General features: G+C 43.8%; 1 protein-coding gene across 1 annotated transcript in view; it reads left to right on the top strand.

The window, feature by feature from the left end:
- Positions 1 to 232: 232 nt before the first annotated feature.
- ZNF365 (zinc finger protein 365) overlaps positions 233 to 20865 on the top strand; it is a 443761-nt gene continuing 423128 nt past the window's right edge. Inside the window, exon 1 of the mRNA XM_085615169.1 lies at positions 233 to 357. The gene's annotated coding sequence lies outside the window, so the exon portion shown is untranslated. The remainder of the gene's footprint in view (positions 358 to 20865) is intronic.

Genomic DNA, 20865 nt, shown 5'->3' with positions numbered 1-20865 from the left:
ACAAATTTGCAAACAATTTTCAAGCCTTTACAGTTGATGCGTCTTTGCGTTACAACAATTACAAAGTAATCTGCAGAATTAATCCACTTTAGCTCTGATAATCTGCTTCCTGCAGCAGTTTCTATGTCAAAGTAAAAGAAAAGCCACTGCTTGCAGAGAAATAAAACTAGCCAATCAGCTGGCAATGCTCAGCGTCCAATGGCGGACTGCCTTGCATCTCAGAACGAGGTACCGGTGATGCTGCGCTGTGAACTATTCTACTCGGAAATAAGACTGTTGGGTTGCAAAAACGCAAGCTGTTTTACGGCTCTTCTGAAAATAGCCTTCTTCACATCCTGAGCATTAGCAACAAGTCGGGTAAGTCTGTGATACGCCGATCTTACTGAAAAGGAGATCATGATGAAACACATTCCAATTGTTCAGTAATGCATCTTTAAATGTGAATGGGCAAGTGGAAGAAACAGGTGCTTAGGGAACTGGATTGTACATTAACATTCGGAAGGCATTCAGATGTACAGCAGTGCGCTTCTATGAATGTATGACTTGGGTTTAACTCACTGAGCATTTTGGGTACTTCTGTTATAAAACGGGTTATTTAACTTACAAATGTACATGAGCAAAGCGAAGTGTTAGACATGAAGTAAAATGGAAACTGATGGAATTTCATAACATGGTGGTATAGTATCACTGTGAATACTCTGCAGTGTCGTTCTGTTGAGACACTGCAGGCACGAAAGACTAATTACCTACTTTGCATATTCAGGTTGTTTATCCAACACATTGGCAGATTCATTCTTACTCATTAATGTTCACGGTAGACGCATTTAACTAAACGTGTGATTATGCATCAGGATGTTGTGGCAGTATTATTTCACTGTGTTGTAATTTTAACTCAGATGAATAACATCTAGGAAAAGTTTCACCTCATTAGTACCTGGTCAATACCTGATTGCAGCAATCAGAAACTGAAAGGCAACCAGTTGCCCCGCACCACATGTGACAATTTGTTTTGTAACTTTTAATGCATTTGCGCTAGAAGTATTTTTCATTGTTATGTGGAAAATACAAGAATAACAACAAAAGAGTGTGAAAATAGCATAAACAAAACAGGTGATTCCTAAAATAGATGAATTTGTGAAACTGCAAATCAATCTGATGTTCCTATGGAACCCTCACTCACCAACATAGTTAGTGACATGCTTCATCATGGGGTTCCCCTGGGGGTACCTTGTGTACCTCCAGTGTGCTTCAACGCTATGTTAAGGCGGAGCAACAAAATTAGACTAAAGGAATATGGTGACTCCTAGTGAAAAAGTGAGAAGGTTAAAAAGTCAAGATTCATCCACAGATATATTTAATTGTGATGAAGCCTGAACACTTTAAAAACAGTGAAGGATGTTTAATACTGACTAGAAGTGGGTCAGATACATCCTATTAAGATCATATTGGTCGACATGTTTCAGCTTGTTACTTGTATATCACAAAGCTTTCTTCAGGACCTAACCAAAAAATCCCACCATCATTGAACAGGTAAAACCAGCGTTTTTGTTTGAAAAGGAACAATGCTGGATTTACCGTCTATCTACACATCTGACGGGTCTGAATGATAATATCCCGTGGGGCACAGTCTTGAGGCGGAAATAACCATTGTTATCAGACAACCAGTTCATTTCAGTTTTCTGGCGTATCTATTTAGATTATGCTGTTTATGAACTCAGTACTTTATGTACTCTATGACAGTATTATAAGAATGAGATCGTTTACACACCCCGTGTGTTTTCGATTCATTATACTTCCCAATGCTATTTGGCGTTTTTAATCACACGCTATTGTGGTTTACAATGGGACTTATGACGACTTTCCCTGCGTAACCTTCCACGTCTTTAACATTGATGGTGTTTCATCTTGGGGAAACTGTCCACTTTTTTCAAATTATAATTTGAAATTCCCTTGATTATGTATCGTCCCTGTCTGTCATATTGTCTGTTTGCTCCGATCATCGAGTAAAGCTTTGAATTACGTTCTGTAATTCGACGGTCTAGCTTTTCTTTAAACAACAAACGAGGTAGTCCTTCGTCTCTGTTTGCCATTGCTGGAACCTGATTTCCGGTCAGTACGGAGGCTTCCCTTACTTTAACCAGTATGACTGACACGTCGCTGACTCCGGGCTCGGTGGTATACGTAGGTCTAAGAACCAGGCAGTGGACTTGGAAGATGTGAGTACTGCATGTGGTTCTATTCCTATTTCCTTTTACTGAATGCTGGTATGGCGGAGCAACCGAGGGACTGTTGGGTTAAATGCGATCTGCCCATTTTATGTCCCCTCTATAGTTGTTCTGTAGTCCCGCCACCCACCTTCTTGCCTAAGGAGCTCAGTTCACTTTTCATATACGTGAGTGCCTATGTTTTCCAACTCTTGTTTTTTAACTATTTGGTCATTAGTGCCTAGTCTTTAATGTGATCACACTGGTTTGATAACTTTATTTATTTTTGTAATGACTCGTTGGTCGAATGGTCCAATTGAGTATTCCCTAAATTGAGGTCTAAATCAACATTTACAATGCAAATATCATTCGTAGTCTTTATAAGCTAACTATGGAGCGGCAGTACATTCTATTATGGTTATAGAATTTTTATTGACCTCCTAGTTTTGAGCCATATACTGCATTTAATCTGTTCCTGGTATGAAATAACACTCAGATGACAGTCACATGTTGAGACAATACATATGTATTATTTATTTCCTTACAGATATCCTTTCGGAGTTGTGGAAGGCATATAGCGAAACCGTGAGTGTATCGGTTAACTGCACCTGAGGTTGGGATAAGCTTTAGTAAGCTTATACCACCAAGGTGGGATTTTTTGGTTAGGTCCTGAAGAAAGCTTTGTGATATACAAGTAACAAGCTGAAACATGTCGACCAATATGATCTTAATAGGATGTATCTGACCCACTTATAGTCAGTATTAAACATCCTTCACTGTTTTTAAAGTGTTCAGGCTTCATCACAATTAAATATATCTGTGGATGAATCTTGACTTTTTAACCTTCTCACTTTTTCACTAGGAGTCACCATATTCCTTTAGTCTAATTTTGTTGCTCCGCCTTAACATAGCGTTGAAGCACACTGGAGGTACACAAGGTACCCCCAGGGGAACCCCATGATGAAGCATGTCACTAACTATGTTGGTGAGTGAGGGTTCCATAGGAACATCAGATTGATTTGCAGTTTCACAAATTCATCTATTTTAGGAATCACCTGTTTTGTTTATGCTATTTTCACACTCTTTTGTTGTTATTCTTGATAATTTAGGGGGACTAAGAGTGTGGCTCAACCCTCTCTCTCTTGTTGTTCTAAGTAATTATGTGGAAAATTCCCCAACTGCTGCCGAATTGCATAATTCCATTGACCACCATTATATCCCTCCATGGTAATTTTCATTTCATTTCTACATTAATGTTATGAACGTTCATTAATGAGCCACAGAAATAATCTCTAAAGCATTGGTTCTTAACCTTTGACTTCTGTGGACCCCCATGTAATCTGTACTGGAATCCGTAGACCACCAATGAATCATTACTGGAATCTGGGGACCTCTAATGAGTTATTGGAATCTGGAAACCCCTGGCATAAGCAATTTTAATGATTTGAATTGCAGTTATTTTATTTAATTCACAAACAAATACAAAAAAAAAATCAGCATTTTAATTAAAAAAGGGAGGGTTGGAGCATTTCTAATTTCAACTGAAATCACCCATCCTCCATACTATATTTTGTTTGATGTGCCTGATGTGCTCCCACAAATCAATTTGAAGATACCTACATAATTTTTTGCCTCCAATTTCAGATTCCTTCACATTTACCAAATGTTTTAAAAATTTTAATTCAATATTTTGCTTCTTTATTTATGAACACTTTATTAATCTGTTAATCTTTAATTTTCTAAGCAGTTGCAGACTCCCAGAGTAGGATTGCAAACCCCCAGGGGTTCCCGGTCCACAGGTTAAGAACTGCTGCTCTAAAGAACTCTGGGCGCCTTGCCAGTCCCTTACATGTACATTTTGCTGGTACAAGTCATTACGCTTTTTAGTGAAACATGTCTTAATACATTTTTCTATTTATATAGAAACAAAAAGATTATATAAATGTGTTTGTTATAAGACAAAGACAGATTCGTAATTCTAAAGTATGTTTAGGGTTTACACATGCAGGCAACCACAAATTTGATTTTGTAGAATAAGGGCCTCAGTACCCTTCCTCCCAAACTCTGGGCAATAATGTGATGCCCAGAGTTTGGGAGGAAGGGTACTGGGGCCTGTATAGGTGGTAAATGAAAGTGGGTGGGCGCTGATGTGGGTCGTGGGGTAGGCCCGGGTCACAACAAGGGTATCAGGAGGCAGGGTAGATTATATTCTGGTCGAGGGATGCCTGCATGCTCCTCCCCACAATACGATGCATGGGGAACAGGGTTAAGACTGATTTGCATATGGCTGGGACTAAACTGGAATGGCATGGGGAGCAAAATACGATAGATTTCAGCCCAGATCTCTGTACTGGGGTGAATGTATGACATTGTTCAGCATTCTGCCCATCAATTGTTCTTTTTGAATTTGTCACCCCAAGTGGGACAGGTATGCCCAGACATGAGTCCCGTGTTCTCCATGCCACTGGTGTCAAGCTAGCCTAGCTGAAGCGGGGTGAAACTCCGAAACCGGTCCTAGGATGCTTATGTCCAGTCCAGGGGGAACCTTGCTTGGCAGTTTGGGCTAGACTGTTCCTATGGGGAACAGGGTCAAGACTAATTTGCATATGGCTGGGTCTAACCTGGAATGGCACGGGGAGCGAAAAAACGATGGATGTAGGCCTCAGATCTCTGTACTGGGGTGAATGTATGACATTGTTCAGCTTTCTGTCCATCAATTGTTCTATTTGCATTTGTCAACCCGAGTGGAACGGGTGTGCCAAGACGTGGGTCCCGTGCTCTCCATGCCACTGGAGTCAAGCTAGCCTGGTTGATGAGGGGTGAAACCCCGAAACCCGTCCTAGGATGCTTGTTTCCAGTCCAGGGAGGACCTGGCTTGGCAGTTTGGGCTGGACTTTTCCCATGGGGAACAGGGTCAAAACAGATTTGCAAATGGCTGGGTCTAAACTAAAATTGCATGGGAAGCAAAAAAACGATGGATTTAGGCCCAGATCTCTGTGCTGGGGTGAATGTATGACATAGTTCAGCATTCTGTACATCAATTGTTTTTTTTGTGGTTGTGGGAACTGGGTATGTTAGAATCACCTGGAGATATACCACTCCTGGTGACTCCTAATGAGAGTCGAAATGTACACATGTAATAATAATAAAAATAATGTCATTTATAGAGCGCTTGAATACACCAAATGGTGTGTCTCCATGCTGGACTCTTCATACTTGTAGAAATAAGAATAAAAATAAATACAGGGAATGTCTTACAAGGAGCTGATTAAGTTAAAAGGCTGTTGCTAAAGATCCATGTTTTCAGTTGTTTTTTCTAAAAATCAATTTCAGAAGGGGAATTTTTGAGAGCCCTTGGGAGGGAGTTCCACAGTTTGGGTGCTAAATAGGCAAAGTATTTTTCTACCATTCTGGCCCTACTAACCTTAGGCACCCTAGCTAAATTTGCATCAGAGGATCTAAGACTGTGCATAGGAACATAAGTTTGCACTAGAGAATGGAGGTAGGTAGGGCCCTATTTATTTAAGATTCGTTAGCAAATGCATAGAGCTTTAAAATGGATTCTTTTTGTCACTGGAAACTAGTGAATCGAATTAAGAGCATTAGAAGCTGCCGATCTTTTTGAGAGGTTTGAGACTAGTCTAGCTGCTGCATTCTGAATTTGTTACAGCAGTTTGAGACTCCCCTTGGGAGCACCCAGATAAAGTACATTCCCATAGTCCAGCTGTGAAGTGATAAGTGCATGCACTAGGTTTTTCTTGATGTGGTGGGAATTAGATCAAGAATTGTTCTTAGAACCTTCAGGGTGCCAACATATTTCCCAGCTCTCTTCCCAATTTGATCTTCAAAGGTTAACTTTGAATCAAAGATTATTCCCAAGTTCTTAGCCTTATATTTAGGAGCTGGGGGTTCCCCCAAAGATGCTGGCCACCAAGCTTATGTCCAGATAGAGTGAGTTCTACCCACCAGTAGAATCTCCGTTTTGCTGGCATTCAAATGTAGGCAGTTAGTTTAGTTAGTTTAGGGATGTAATAAAACATTTTTGGATTTCGATGAAAAGGTTCCCTTATTTTTATTTCATTTATTTATTTATAAAGTTTATAAAGTGCTCTGTCACCAACTGGTATCCTGACTCGGCCACTAAACTGAACATAAGAAACATGTAGGGGATAGAAGCCCCCAGAAAAAAACAAAGTGTCAGGATAAGTACACCCAAGATGAATGATATCAGTGATGTCATTTGAGATGTCATCAGTGATGTCACTGACCATGTCATGAATGATGTAATATGTGACATCATCAGCAGTGGATTGCGGGCGCGCGAGATGTAGTTAGTACAACTAACTATATCGGAGGAATTTTAATGTTTTTTTCGAGTGAAATGTCTAGCTAACTATAACACCCCTAAAACCTATTGTTTTTTCAGTGAATTTCTAAGGTTTTTTAAATGCTAATTCCTAACTATATCAGGCCTGAAACCTATGGTTTTTCAGTGAATTTCAAAGGTTTTTTAAATGATAATTCCTAACTATATCAGGCCTAAAACTTATGGTTTTTCAGTGAATTTCAAAGGATTTGTAAATGACAATTTTTTATGTATTAATTGTTATACTGATTATTTTGATACTGATTTACTACATTTTGTAAACTGTTTATTTTTAGATTTTTTATTTTTGTAATTACATTATACATTACAATACATAATATACTTTCTCAGAATGAATTACTTTACTTTAAATACTTTGCAAATAGGCAATAGACTTTTAAGTACAGTAGTTACAGTTGTTGCAATGGGCAACACAATTTCAAACACAATGCAACATTGAGCTCAATGTGAATTTCTAGTCAAATGCAATTAGTTACTTTATGGATTACTTTTCTAACCACAGGACTGGATCCTAGATTCAGTCCTTGGACATCTCCTGTAAACAGTTGAGTAAAAGCATTTTGGTTACAGTAGTTATTTTTAAGGAATATTATTGTATTTTAAAAGTTGACACTTAGAACATTTTTCACATAGAATCACCAATGTTATCCTATGGCCGAAAATTCACTTAGCAGCTAAGTAGTGTTATCGTTACTTTTTCTTACTCAGTGGTGGATCCTGGATCCAGCACTGGCCAACCTCCTGATAACAGATGAGTAAATCGGAATTCGTAGTTCGGCTGATTTTAGAGGAATATTTGTACGTTTCAAAAATGGATACTTCGAAAATTTTCTGCGGAAAACCACACAATGGATTCCTATGGAAGGAAATACAAGTTACTGGTAAGTACGCTTAGAATTACTTTTCAGGGTCACTGCTGGGCTAAAAGATGCAGCACTGGGTTCTCTCCTGATAACAGGTGAGTAAATCGGAATTCGTAGTTCGGCTGATTTTAGAGGAATATCTGTACGTTTCAAAATCGGACACTTAGAAACTTTTCTGGTGAAAACCACACAATGGATTCCTATGGAAGGAAATACAAGTTACTGGGAAGTACGCTTAGAATTACTTTTCAGGGTCAGTGCCGGGCTAAAAGATGCAGCACTGGGTTCTCTCCTGATTACAGGGGAGTAAATCGGAATTCGTAGTTCGGCTGATTTTAGAGGAATATTTGTACGTTTCAAAAATGGATACTTAGAACATTTTCTGCTGAAAACCACACAATGGATTCCTATGGAAGGAAATACAAGTTACTGGTAAGTACGCTTAGAATTATTTTTCAGGGTCAGTGCTGTTCTAAAAGATGCAGCACTGGGTTCTCTCCTGATAACAGGTGAGCAAATCGGAATTCGTAGTTCGGCTGATTTTAGAGGAATATTTGTATGTTTCAAAATTGGAATATTCGTACAACGGTGAAGGAAGGGGGCGGGGCCTGAGGTGACGTGTGCAAACACGCCCTGTGGCACGTTTTAAGTTGGGGAATTAATTCCTCTTCAATCCTGAGGTCCCCTGGGGGCCAACTAGCCCACCAGGTATCTCCAGTATGTGCCAGGAAGCTGCATTGCAGAGAGGTGTTCAGAGGCCACGCCCCTTTTTACAACACTCTGCAATGCAGCTCCGTGGCACTTACTGGAGGTACCTGGTGGGCTAATTGGTCCCCAGGGACCCTCTGGATTGAAGAGGAATTTATTCCCCAACTTAAAACATGCTACAGGGTGTGTTTGCACACATATCACCTCAGGCCCCGCCCCCTACCGTCACCACTGTGCAAACGCGCCCCATGGGGTGTTTTTTGTTGGGAGATTAAGTCCCCTTGAATCCTGAGGTCCCCTGGCGGCCAACTAGCCCACCAGGTACCTCCAGTATGCGCCACGGAGCTGCGTTGCAGAGCGGTGTTCAGAGGCCACACCCCTTTTTACAACACTCTGCAACGCAGCTCCGTGGCGCTTAGTGGAGGTAGCTAGTGGGCTAGTTGTCCCCTAGGGGACCTCTGGATTGAATGAATTCCCCAATTTAAAACGTGCCACAGGGCGTGTTTGTACAGTATCACCTTTGGCCCCGCCCCCTACCTTCACCACTGTGCAAATGCGCCCCCTGGCGTGTTTTAAGTTGGGAGATTAAGTCCCCTTGAATCCTGAGGTCCCCTGGGGTCCAAATAGCCCACCAGGTACCTCTATTAAGCGCCACAGAGCTGCGTTGCAGAGAGGTGTAAAAAGGGGCGTGGCCTCAGAACCCCTGGTGCATACTGGAGGTTCCTGGTGGGCTAGTTGGCCCCCAGGGAACCCCAGTATTGAAGGGGAATTCGTTCCACCTCTGCAAACGCGCCAGGGGGCGTGTTTGCAGAGTGATGAAAGAAGGGGGCGTGGCCTCCTCCCCGATCCCGTTTAAAAAAAAAGAAAAAATCTTTTTAAGAAGGGGGCTGTGTAGCCCCCTTCTTTTTCTTATTTTTTGGCCCTGGAGACCCCATCCCCAGGGCCTGCCCCCTAATTTTTTTTTATTTGTAAACTGTGGAGGGGGGCTGGTGGCCCCCCTCCCCAGGCCTTAATCTGCCCCGGGGACCCCATCCCCCGGGGCATGGGCCTTTTTAAAAATATATATATATTTTTAGGGAGGGGGGCTGCGTAGCCCCCCTCCTGTGGCCACTTAAGGCCCCGGGGACCCCATCCCCCAGGGCTGGCCATTGATTTATTATTATTTTTAAAAAAAAAATTCACGGGGGAGGGGGGCCATGTGGCCCCCCTCCCGGGCCACTTATGGCCCCACCCCCATCCCCCAGGGCCTGGCCACCTCGTTGGGGACCGTGGGGGGTTCCCAATCCCCCCACGGTCCCAGCCGGCTCCCACTTCCTGCAGGAGCCGGCATTGCTTTTCCACATGGGGAGCAGCTAACATGCTACTCCCCATGTGGAAAAGCAATCTGCTTTGCTTCATTGAAGCGAGAGCAGGTTTCTCGCGGCTCCCACCCTGTCATTGTAAACTACAGTGTCCTGGGGGTGGGCACCCCGGGACACTGCAGGAGCCGACCCTGGGGGGTGGCGGTCCCCAGGGCCATCATTGGCTCCAGGGGGGGCCGCGTGGCCCCCCCTGTGATCTGGCCAACTTTTTCACGGATAAGATAAAGTCTATCCAGGACTCTTTCCCAGTGAGGTCTGTGGAAGCGTGTTCTAGTCCGATGGCCGGATTACCCTCCCCGTCCACGCAGGGTGCGGTTCTTGTTGAGTTTCCTCCTGTCTCTGCCGATGTTTCCTTAGCACTTCTGGCCAATCTTAAATCGGGCTCGCCATTGGATTCTTGTCCTGCCAAATTTTTGGCCAAGATGGCGGCCGTGGTTAACCCACTAGTCAACCCTTTGGTGAATCTGTCCTTCAGGGAGGGGAGGGTTCCGCTGCCCTGGAAAAGGGCTATGGTGATCCTCCTCCTCAAAAAGCCTGGGTTGGACTCTGAGGTTTTGGCCAATTATAGGCCGATTTCCCTTCTGCCGGCCTTGGCTAAGATTACGGAGAAGCATGTACATGGCGTTCTCTCTAGCTTTCTCGAATCCAATGATTTGTTCCATCCATCGCAGTCCGGTTTCCGTCCTAATTTAAGTACGGAGACGGCACTTCTGGAAGTGTCTGAGATCATCAGGGAGACACTGGATTCTGGAGGAAGGGCCATGCTCGTCATGCTGGATCTGTCGGCGGCCTTTGACACCGTCCCCCATGAGGTGCTCCTCTCCAGACTTTACGACATCGGTCTGAGGGGGACGGTGTTCAATTGGTTTACATCTTTTCTCGAGGGCCGGCGACAAACGGTCTGGGCCTCCCCGAGCTCCGCCGAGATGCCGCCACTGGGAGTCAGTGTTCTACAGGGTTCTGTGTTGAGCCTGACTCTGTTCAACATCTTTATGACACCTTTGGCGGCACTGGTGGAGTCCTCTGGGGCCCAGATCGTATCCTACGCTGATGACACTCAACTGCTCTTCACGTGTGGGAAAGATCAGGCTTTTGATGGAGAGAACATCCGGGGTTGCTTGAAGATGGTCTTTAGCTGGTTCCAGCGGAACAGCCTTAAGGCAATCTCCAATAAATCGGAGGTGTTGTTTTTCGGCTGCTCTCTGGACCCTGACTGGCAGGCCTGGTGGCCATTAGGTATGTGTCCCCCCGCCCAGGCATCGCTTGTGGCAAAAAATCTGGGAGTGAAGGTTGACAATAATCTGTCACTGAGCTCACATATTCTTGGCCTGGTGGGTACCTGCTTCGGCATTCTTAAGATGCTCCGGAAGTTCCTGCCTCTACTTACAGAAGTTATTATTATAAAGGAACAGTGGTCCCATTCAATTCGAATAGATTAAAGTGCCACAATTAGTTCAATGAAAAATTGGGTTTTTATGTTTAAAGACAATGCAAAAATAACTCAAAAATTGTTTACTGTAAATAGTGAAAAAATTTTTTTTAATAAAACAGTGAGTGAGTTGGTGGCAGAGTAATAGGAAATCAGCCGATTTCCGGTACCCAGGCAAGTGATTTTAAAAGGTGACTTTTTGGTGCTCAAAGGTAATTATTATCAAAAAGTCAATAAAACATTTCATACTCCGACATTTCAATTTTGTAATACACTGGAGTTTAGAAATGATTGTCGACGACGTTTCGATCCCTTAACAAGTATCGGGATCTCTTCAGGACAAGGAAATGATAATTAATTGCCTGGGAGAAAGCCTAGTGGGGAGGGGGAGAAAAAATGCAAGGTTAGGAAAGGAGCATAGGAAGAGTAAAGATAGGCGAGAATAGCTAAAGGGTAACATGCGAGAAGAAGGGATGCAAAAGGGGGTGGAACAGAAATTAATAAAAACGGGGGGGTTTTTAAGGAAACTTACAGTGAGAGGATGATCCAATAAATTAGTAACTGTTGCGCAGCCGCGCCAGCCAAAACTAGAGAATCCTAGTGTTGTGGTCCGGAATGGGGTAGAATTGGAGCCTGTGGGGAAGAGGGAGAGTCAATGCGGGGGAGGAGTGAGGGAACGTGGGGTGCAGGGGGAGGAAGGTTGTGCAAGGGCTTACCAGCGATAAAGAACGGGAACCAATTAGGATGAAGCGTCCCGTCAAAAGCCGTCAGAACCTGGGCTCTACGGATGTTAGAATTCCGTGTGAACTGATAGGTGAGCCTGGAGAAAATTAAGGAGGGTTAGGGGGGGAAAGAATGAGGGAGTGACGGAATGAATGTGTAAGGGGAGACAAGCGGGTTACGGCTTACCAGGGGAGCGGCGAAGAGTACAGAGGAATTGGTCCAAAAAGGGCGAGTCAGGTCTTGTTAATAAGCCGATAGGATTTCCGAGGCAGCCCGGTCGGGCTTGTGGATAGATTCGAAAACCTACATACTGCGGGGAGAAGGAGAGAATAGTAAACTAGGAGGTGGTAGGGGTAGGTAGTGTGGATACGGGACAAGAAAATTAATTAAACTCACCGTGGGGCGGAAGTCAAGAATTAAAGCGAAGGAATTGGTAAATTAGTAACGACGCAGGCCGCATAACCCACGAGGACCTGTGAAATGGAGGGAGACAATCGGGTGAGAAGGGGCGAGTAATGAGGGGGAAGTGAGAAGTGAGCGAGCGAGTGTGTCTTACCTGGGGAGCTTGCGAGGATCAGGCTAAGCGTCAGGGTGCGGGCTGTGTGAATGGAGGGCGGCCATGATGGATTGGTCAATCCATCATGGCCGCCCTCCTAGTCCACCACACCTTGGCCCTCTTCGCTTTCAGTTACTGGGCGGTCCCAATTCACCAGTTTACTTCCGTCCCAGCGAGGCTCCATTCACACAGCCCGCACCCTGACGCTTAGCCTGATCCTCGCAAGCTCCCCAGGTAAGACACACTCGCTCGCTCACTTCTCACTTCCCCCTCATTACTCGCCCCTTCTCACCCGATTGTCTCCCTCCATTTCACAGGTCCTCGTGGGTTATGCGGCCTGCGTCGTTACTAATTTACCAATTCCTTCGCTTTAATTCTTGACTTCCGCCCCACGGTGAGTTTAATTAATTTTCTTGTCCCGTATCCACACTACCTACCCCTACCACCTCCTAGTTTACTATTCTCTCCTTCTCCCCGCAGTATGTAGGTTTTCGAATCTATCCACAAGCCCGACCGGGCTGCCTCGGAAATCCTATCGGCTTATTAACAAGACCTGACTCGCCCTTTTTGGACCAATTCCTCTGTACTCTTCGCCGCTCCCCTGGTAAGCCGTAACCCGCTTGTCTCCCCTTACACATTCATTCCGTCACTCCCTCATTCTTTCCCCCCCTAACCCTCCTTAATTTTCTCCAGGCTCACCTATCAGTTCACACGGAATTCTAACATCCGTAGAGCCCAGGTTCTGACGGCTTTTGACGGGACGCTTCATCCTAATTGGTTCCCGTTCTTTATCGCTGGTAAGCCCTTGCACAACCTTCCTCCCCCTGCACCCCACGTTCCCTCACTCCTCCCCCGCATTGACTCTCCCTCTTCCCCACAGGCTCCAATTCTACCCCATTCCGGACCACAACACTAGGATTCTCTAGTTTTGGCTGGCGCGGCTGCGCAACAGTTACTAATTTATTGGATCATCCTCTCACTGTAAGTTTCCTTAAAAACCCCCCCGTTTTTATTAATTTCTGTTCCACCCCCTTTTGCATCCCTTCTTCTCGCATGTTACCCTTTAGCTATTCTCGCCTATCTTTACTCTTCCTATGCTCCTTTCCTAACCTTGCATTTTTTCTCCCCCTCCCCACTAGGCTTTCTCCCAGGCAATTAATTATCATTTCCTTGTCCTGAAGAGATCCCGATACTTGTTAAGGGATCGAAACGTCGTCGACAATCATTTCTAAACTCCAGTGTATTACAAAATTGAAATGTCGGAGTATGAAATGTTTTATTGACTTTTTGATAATAATTACCTTTGAGCACCAAAAAGTCACCTTTTAAAATCACTTGCCTGGGTACCGGAAATCGGCTGATTTCCTATTACTCTGCCACCAACTCACTCACTGTTTTATTAAAAATTTTTTTTTCACTATTTACAGTAAACAATTTTTGAGTTATTTTTGCATTGTCTTTAAACATAAAAACCCAATTTTTCATTGAACTAATTGTGGCACTTTAATCTATTCGAATTGAATGGGACCACTGTTCCTTTATAATAATAATTACACCCTCGGTCCCTTCTGACTCCTAGGGTCTCCTTGTTCCTTATAAACGTCTACTTACAGAAGAGCATAGAAAGATCATTGTGCAAGCCTTAATAGGCTCCAGATTGGACTATGCGAACGTCCTTTATGTAGGTCTTCCGGAATATCTGGTTCAGCGGCTGCAGGTTGTGCAGAACTCCGCGGCCCGTGCTATTTTTGGTCTCCATAGGCGAGCGAGCGAGAGCTTCGGGTCTGGTGCGATCGCTTCATTGGTTGCCCATCCGGAAGCGGATTATGTTTAAAGCACTGACCCTGGCACATAAAGCGCTATTTGGCGCCGGAGCAAAGTATCTACAGCGGAGACGGTCTTTCTACCGCCCAGCTAGATCTCTGCGGTCGGAATCTTTGTTTCTCGCTGTGGTTCCCCGAGTGAGGAAGGCCCGCACTGGTGGTCGCTCTTTTAGTTTGAGGGCCCCTCAGTTGTGGAACTCCTTGCCTTTGGACCTACGGTCCTCCTCTACTCTCCTTCTGTTTAGGAAGAGCCTTAAGACTTGGCTTTTTAACCTCTAGGGTGTTTCTGTCTTTTTTTCTGTTGCCTGTTTTATGTTTTTTTGTTTTACTGAGCTGCCTCGATAAAGCGCCGGGACACTCCTCGGAGTAGCCGTGCGCTATAGAAATAAAGGTTTAACATAACATAACATAATTTAAAGCCCCGGGGGATGGTGGTCCCCGAAGGCTTGGGGGTCCGTAACGGACCCCCTATTTTAAATAATTAGTGCCCCGGGGAGGTGGCGGTCCCCGGGGTGTGTGGGGGGGGATCGAGCCCCCCACACAGGTTTTTTTAAAAAAAAGCATACAAGCCCCGGGGGGTGTCGGTCCCCGGGGCTGCGGGGGGGCCATGAGTCCCCCCACATATATTAACTTAAAGTCCCAGGGGGAGTCAGTCCCCGGGGCTTGGGGGGGCCTTAGAGCCCCCCTCCCAACTATAATGAAGCCCCGGGGGTGGCGGTCCCCGGGGCTGGGGGGGCTGAGAGCCCCCCCACGTATTTCTCAAAAGCCCCAGGGGGTGGCGGTCCCCAGGCCTGGCGGGCCCCTCTCGGCCCCCCATTACTATTAAAAATTGCCCCAGGACTTGGCCCCCCCGGGGGCTAATTGTAAACGAAGCGTGGGAGTCCGCGCTTCGTTTTTTTTTGGTCAGTGGGAGGCGCGGACCCTACGCACATCCCGCGATTTTTTTGGGGCCTTGGGGGTCCTTGTGGGACCCCCTGAGCAGGCCTAGGGGGTCAGTGTGTTTCTACCCTGCCCCCTTGTCGCGTTTTGCGCCTTTTTTCGGTTTTCTTGTGCCTCGGTTCTACCGAGGCACAAGATGGCTGCCAACACTTCCTGATTCAGAGTATTGGCAGCCAATTAGCATACAGCTCGTGCTCGGGAGGGTTCGGGGAGGGTGCGCGAATCAACAGGTCCTATGGGAAAATGCATGGGAAAACGCGTTTTGGGACCCCCTTTTTTCTCAGCCCCCGCTTGACGAATCACCGTGAAATTTTCAGGATAGGAGCAGACCGGAGCTGGCCAAAAGTTTGGAGAATTTCGCGAAGATTCGTCAATCGGCGCCAACATTATTCCAAATAGAATGTTGCGGATTTCCTATGGAAAATAGGTCCTAACTATATCTACCTACTGGCTGTCACCAGTAGGTAGTTATAGTTAGGACCTAGTTACTATAGGAAAATGGCAACATTCTATTCGCAATATAGGCGAATATAGGCGCCGATTGATGAATCTTCGTGAAATTTTCAAAACTAATTCTTTGTTGAGATCAGATCCTATGTTGAAGGTTTGGGGGTGATTCGTCAAGGGGGGCCGAGAAAAAAGCGGGGTCCCAAAACATGTTTTTTCAATGTTAATTTCCATAGGAAACTTTAGACAAGGCTACAGGTCGAACGGGTGAACGGAATTACCCCCAATTTGTCAGGGAGAAGTGTCTTGGTCAAGAAAGCACGCTTTTGTGTATTTGGTGTAAATCCGTTCAGTAGTTTTTGAGAAATATCAAAATTTACAGATATCGATATTTGGGAATTCTGCCATCTGATTGGCTGAGGCGTTATGAGCACAAGCTTGCTGCTGATTGGCTGCGAGCGCTGCAAGCGTTTACAACTAGGAAGTGTTGGCTGCCATTTTGTGATTCCGTTGAAGTGAGTAAGGGGGAAAAAGGGCAAAAAATGTGGGAAAGTGGAGGGTAGGAGCACTGTAACCTTTGTGGGGTGTTTAGGGTGTGCTATAGAGGGGGTGCGAAGTGAACTAATCATACCTACGGGTGTGAAAGTTCTAGGCTATGAAAATGAAGTGAGGTATTGGATAGTGTGTGATGTTTCTAAGGTGAGCTTCTGCGCGACTCGAGTATTAAAGCGTGAGCCCACACTGTGTGTCTTATGCTGTGAAGTCATGTGCCCTGGCCGCTGCAGTACAGTTGTGGAAGTAGTGTCAGCATGTGTTTATACCTACTAGGATGAATTACTGACCCGTAGTGGTGTGAAAGTCCTGGGTACGGAAAATTTGTGAGGTATTGTCTAGAGTCTCATGGAAGGAGGAAGTGTTGGCCGCCATTTTGTGATTACGTTGAAGCGAGTAAGGGGAAAAAAGGGCGAAAAAAGTGGGAAATAGGAGGGTAGGAGCACTGTAACCTCTGTGGGGTGTTTAGGGTGTGCTATGGAGGGGGTGCGAAGTGAACTAATCATACCTACCGGTGTGAAAGTTCTAGGCTACGAAAATTAAGTGAGGTATTGCCTAGAGTGTGATGCTGCTAAGGTGAGGCGGTGCGGGACTCAAGGGTTAGAGCGTGTGTCTAAATTGTGTGTCTTATGCTGTGAAGTCATGTGCCGTGGCCGCTGCAGTACAGCTGTGGAAGTAGTGTCAGCATGTGTTTATAACTACTAGGATGAACTACTGACCCGTACTGGTCTGAAAGTTCTGGGGTACGGAAAATATGTGAGTTAGTGTGTAGAGTCTCATGCTGCTAAGCTGAGCTGCTGCCGGACTCGGGATGAAAGCGTGAGCCCAAACTGTGTGTCATATGCTGTGATGTCATGTGCTCTGGCTGCTATGCCACATCTTTGCAAGTAGTGTCAGCATGTAGTTATAGCTACTTGGAGGAACTTTTGTTTCGAACATTGTAACTTGTGTATGGTGCTTAGGGGGTGTTATATAGGGAATGCGAAGGTAAATTTGTGTGTATGAAATGAATTTGGTATTTGGAAAGTGGAAAGCACTGATTCCTACGGGTCTAATGGTGCTGGGGGCATAAGGTGAGGTGCTGTTGGAGTTGGGAATAAAGCTGATGATCTACTGACCCCTATTGTGAACTTTTAACGTACACGTGCCGTTGAATGTTTGATAAAATGTTGCAAAAGTATATCGATAGGTTAAAAAAAAATGATGAACTTTTAACCTGCAGGTGTCGTGGAAGGTTCCGGAAAGTGTGGTGATAAAATAGGTTGAACTTGTGACCTGTATGTGGCGCGGAATAATAAGTAGCTTTTCGGAAGAAAAATTCAAAATTAACATATGGAGGTAAGTTTTGGAATGTCGTTGAAGGAATGAAGTATTCTGATTTGTTCTTTACATGTATTTATGTATGAAGCAACAGAGAAATTGTGCCATTCCTGGTATCATTCTCGATTAAGTCGGAGCTTTAGATGTACTATGTGAGAAAGAGAGAATTGTATGCGTGTGTCATTTGAAATCTGGATAACAACTACAAAGGTGAGTTACAAATGAACAAGGTGTGTTATGTGTTTTATAGTATTGATTAAGTATTTGAGGTGATGTTTTTAATTTTGAAAGTATTTTTTATTTAAAAGTAATATAGTGTTAGTAAAGTGTGGTGTTTGATATTGGTTATCAAATATGCATAAAATTTGAGCTGTTGTTATATAAGTATTTTATATATGTTTAGGAATTTTTCAGAGAAGAAGTGTAGTTTGTCATCTTTATAGGAGTGTATTGTTTTGAAAATGAGGTACAGCGTTAATTTGAGTTTGTAATGTATTTGGGGAGATAAAGAAAATGTTGCACGTTGGCAACTGATACTTTTTGTGGAAATAGTGGGGTGGGGGGTGGTGGTAGGAGACGTATGTGTTATTAAGTTAAAAGCGATAAAACGAAATGCAGAAATGTTATGTGGGCAGGTTGTGGTCTTATTTTTGACACTGAGAGGTAGGTTTGAATGTCAGTCAGGGTAGGTTGTTGTACAGTGGGGCCATGTACAGTGTTTTGAGATTACATGGAGAGGAGATGGAGATAGGAAAAGTGATACGTTCCTTTTATATGTACGCATAGTTTCAATCATGTGATCCTAAGTTGAGATAAATATGAATATGGTTTCTGGTTTACATTTGGGTATAGTGAATAGTTTTTGTAGTTTCTGACTAGTGAATAATAAAAAGGTAGATATACTAAAATATATTGTAGTAAACGTATTAATTGTTGTCTGTTCTTATGGAATAGAAGTAGTTGGGGAGTGCTTCTTTAGAAGAGATGTTTTATAAATGTGTGAGAGATAAAAAAAAAAAAAAATGTGAGGTATATTTTCTGTATGACTTTGTTGACATTACAGAACTACATGTGATTATAAGTGATACTATTTGTCAGGCTGTGTCGCTGTGGCGGATATATGTAGGTGTTGAAGCGGTTCATGTTTTACTGATGGTGAGCGTCACTATCCCTTTTGAGACACTCGTCAATTTAGTCATTCCATTTAATACCTTTAATATAGATACAGTAAAGGGATTGTATATCAAAAGTTTGGGAATTAGAACTTTGTTTACTCTCCCCATGCCCTGCTATACACACTACAGAGTGTTTAAACAACTTTTGTAACAAATAGCTGTCTAGCTAGTAAAGGTGGTGTAGTTCAACTGGGCCCATTTATAAACCGTGCTATGGGATGGTTTATGTTGTACCCGCCAATTTGCATGTTTGAATACTTCTTGCTGATAAGTGTTCCGTCAGAAACTTGTTAAATTAACGTCGTTTATGGGTATAGTGGCGCTACTAGGAATGGGGGTGTTCTGTTTGATTTTGTACTGTTAAGCAGGGGTGGGTGTGGGGGAGGTAGTTATGCTGCTGTTTGAAACACAGAATATAGTAACGTGGAGATACTAAAGGTGATGTAGTACTACTCGGAGCAAATTTTAGTTTTACCCGCAAATTTTCATGTTTTAATACGTTTTGCTGATGAGCTTTTTGGGAGACATCTGTTGAAATTAAGCCTCTGTATGGCTATAGTGGCGCTTCTACGTTTGTGGGGCTCTTTCTATTATTGCGTAAAGTTAAGCAAGGGCGGGTGTTGAGGTGGTGTAGTGGTACTGTGACTATTTATAAACCGTCTTATGGTATGGTGTATGTGTGAGTTGGAAAATTGCAGGTTTTAATAGCTTTTGCTGATGAGCGTTCCGGCAGACACCTGTTGACATTAAGTCTATCTATGGCTATAGTGGCGGTAACGGGAGTGCAGGAGCTCGTTTGATTTCGTAAGGTTAAGCATGGTATGAGTGGGGGTGGAGGATGTGTGTATGTTGCTGATTATAAGACGGACATTGTTTCACTGGGCCCATTAATTAACCGTGCTATGGTACTGTTTATGTTTTTCCCACAAATTTGCATGTTTGAATACTTTTTGTTGATAAGTGTTCCGGCACACACCTGTTAAAATTAAGCCTCTGTATGGGTATAGTGGCACTACTAGGAATGGTGTGGGTTTCTTTTTTATTTTGTACGGTTAAGGAAGGGCGTGGGGGGTTGTGGGTGTGGGGGAGGTGGGTATGTTTCTGATTAAAACACAGAATATAGTAACGTGCAGATGTCAAGGTAATGAAGGTGATGTAGTACCGCTGGGAGCACTTATAAAGTGCCCTATGGCATGGTATATGTTTTACTCGCTAATTTGCATGTTTTAATACGCTTTGCTTATGAGCGTTTCAGAAAGTGGGGGTGCTCTAAAAGGGGGGGCAAAGCTCTTAAAGGGGTGTGGGCTATGCAAGTTGGGCCATGGTCTAAATCAAGATAAGTATCATTGTGTGCTTTAGGAAATCCTCTCCAATTATCCTACGTTTGGAAAAAAACATTCTTTAAAGGATTTCCCTTCCTTCTACAACGTGGGTAATGTAGCGTGATGTCTCCAGTTCTCAGTAGTGAGCAAAATAAGCATGCGTACATCGATGTGCATGCTCTCACTGCAGTACAATAAAAATAAATAAAAAAAATTGACTATGTTTGCGAGGGCCAAAAATAAAATTGACTATGTCTGCGAGGACTGAAAATAGAGCCTGATAGAGACCCTTTTGGAGGCTCCTTGAAAATAATTGCTGGTCCTCAGACCCGGACCAATTAAAGTCCAGCATTCATCAATCCTAAGCACTGCGCCATCCAACCATCTTTTAATTGATGCATACATTCCTACTTATATACATACATACATCTGTTCCTGCACTTATCTTAGGCATCTATGAGCGCACTCGCCTATTGTAAGCACTGTGTCATTCATGCAGCCATACGCCTATATATCCATAGATACATCTGTCCCATAACCAATCCTAAGCATCTATCCGTCCACCAGTCTATTATAAGTACTGGTCCTTGTATTCATTTATCCTTCCAGTCATACATTGATACATCCATCTATGTATATATGCATTGATGTATCTGGCCATGCATCCACTCGCCTTTTATTCAACTATACGTTCTTATTTTCGGGCATCGTCCGCCCCCAATCCTAAATAGGACGTATTATACTCATCCATCCAGCCTGATAAGGGGTCAAAAAGGTTTGCGAAAAGCATTGACAGGCAGATTATTTTATAAAGAATAACAAAGCTTTGAGTTGCTCTTTGTGGAGCATACTTCACCATCATTCTCTGGTGGTGTTTTAAAGAAAGGTACATATAGCAAAAGAAATGTAGAGGAGCTTTTAAGTGTAAGACGTTAATTTAGAAATATAATGTTTTGTCGAGTTGTATATAAGTACACTGTTTAAAAATGGCCGTGACTGACAGATACTGAATACCTGTATTTCTTACATTTGAGAAAGTATACCAGAGAGGTAATT

The sequence above is a fragment of the Triturus cristatus genome, chromosome 1_2 (assembly GCF_964204655.1).
Source record: "Triturus cristatus chromosome 1_2, aTriCri1.1, whole genome shotgun sequence".
Classification (NCBI taxonomy): Eukaryota; Metazoa; Chordata; class Amphibia; order Caudata; family Salamandridae; genus Triturus; species Triturus cristatus.
Note: the sequence above shows the minus strand (reverse complement) of the source record. Positions and strands in the feature narration are given on the sequence as shown.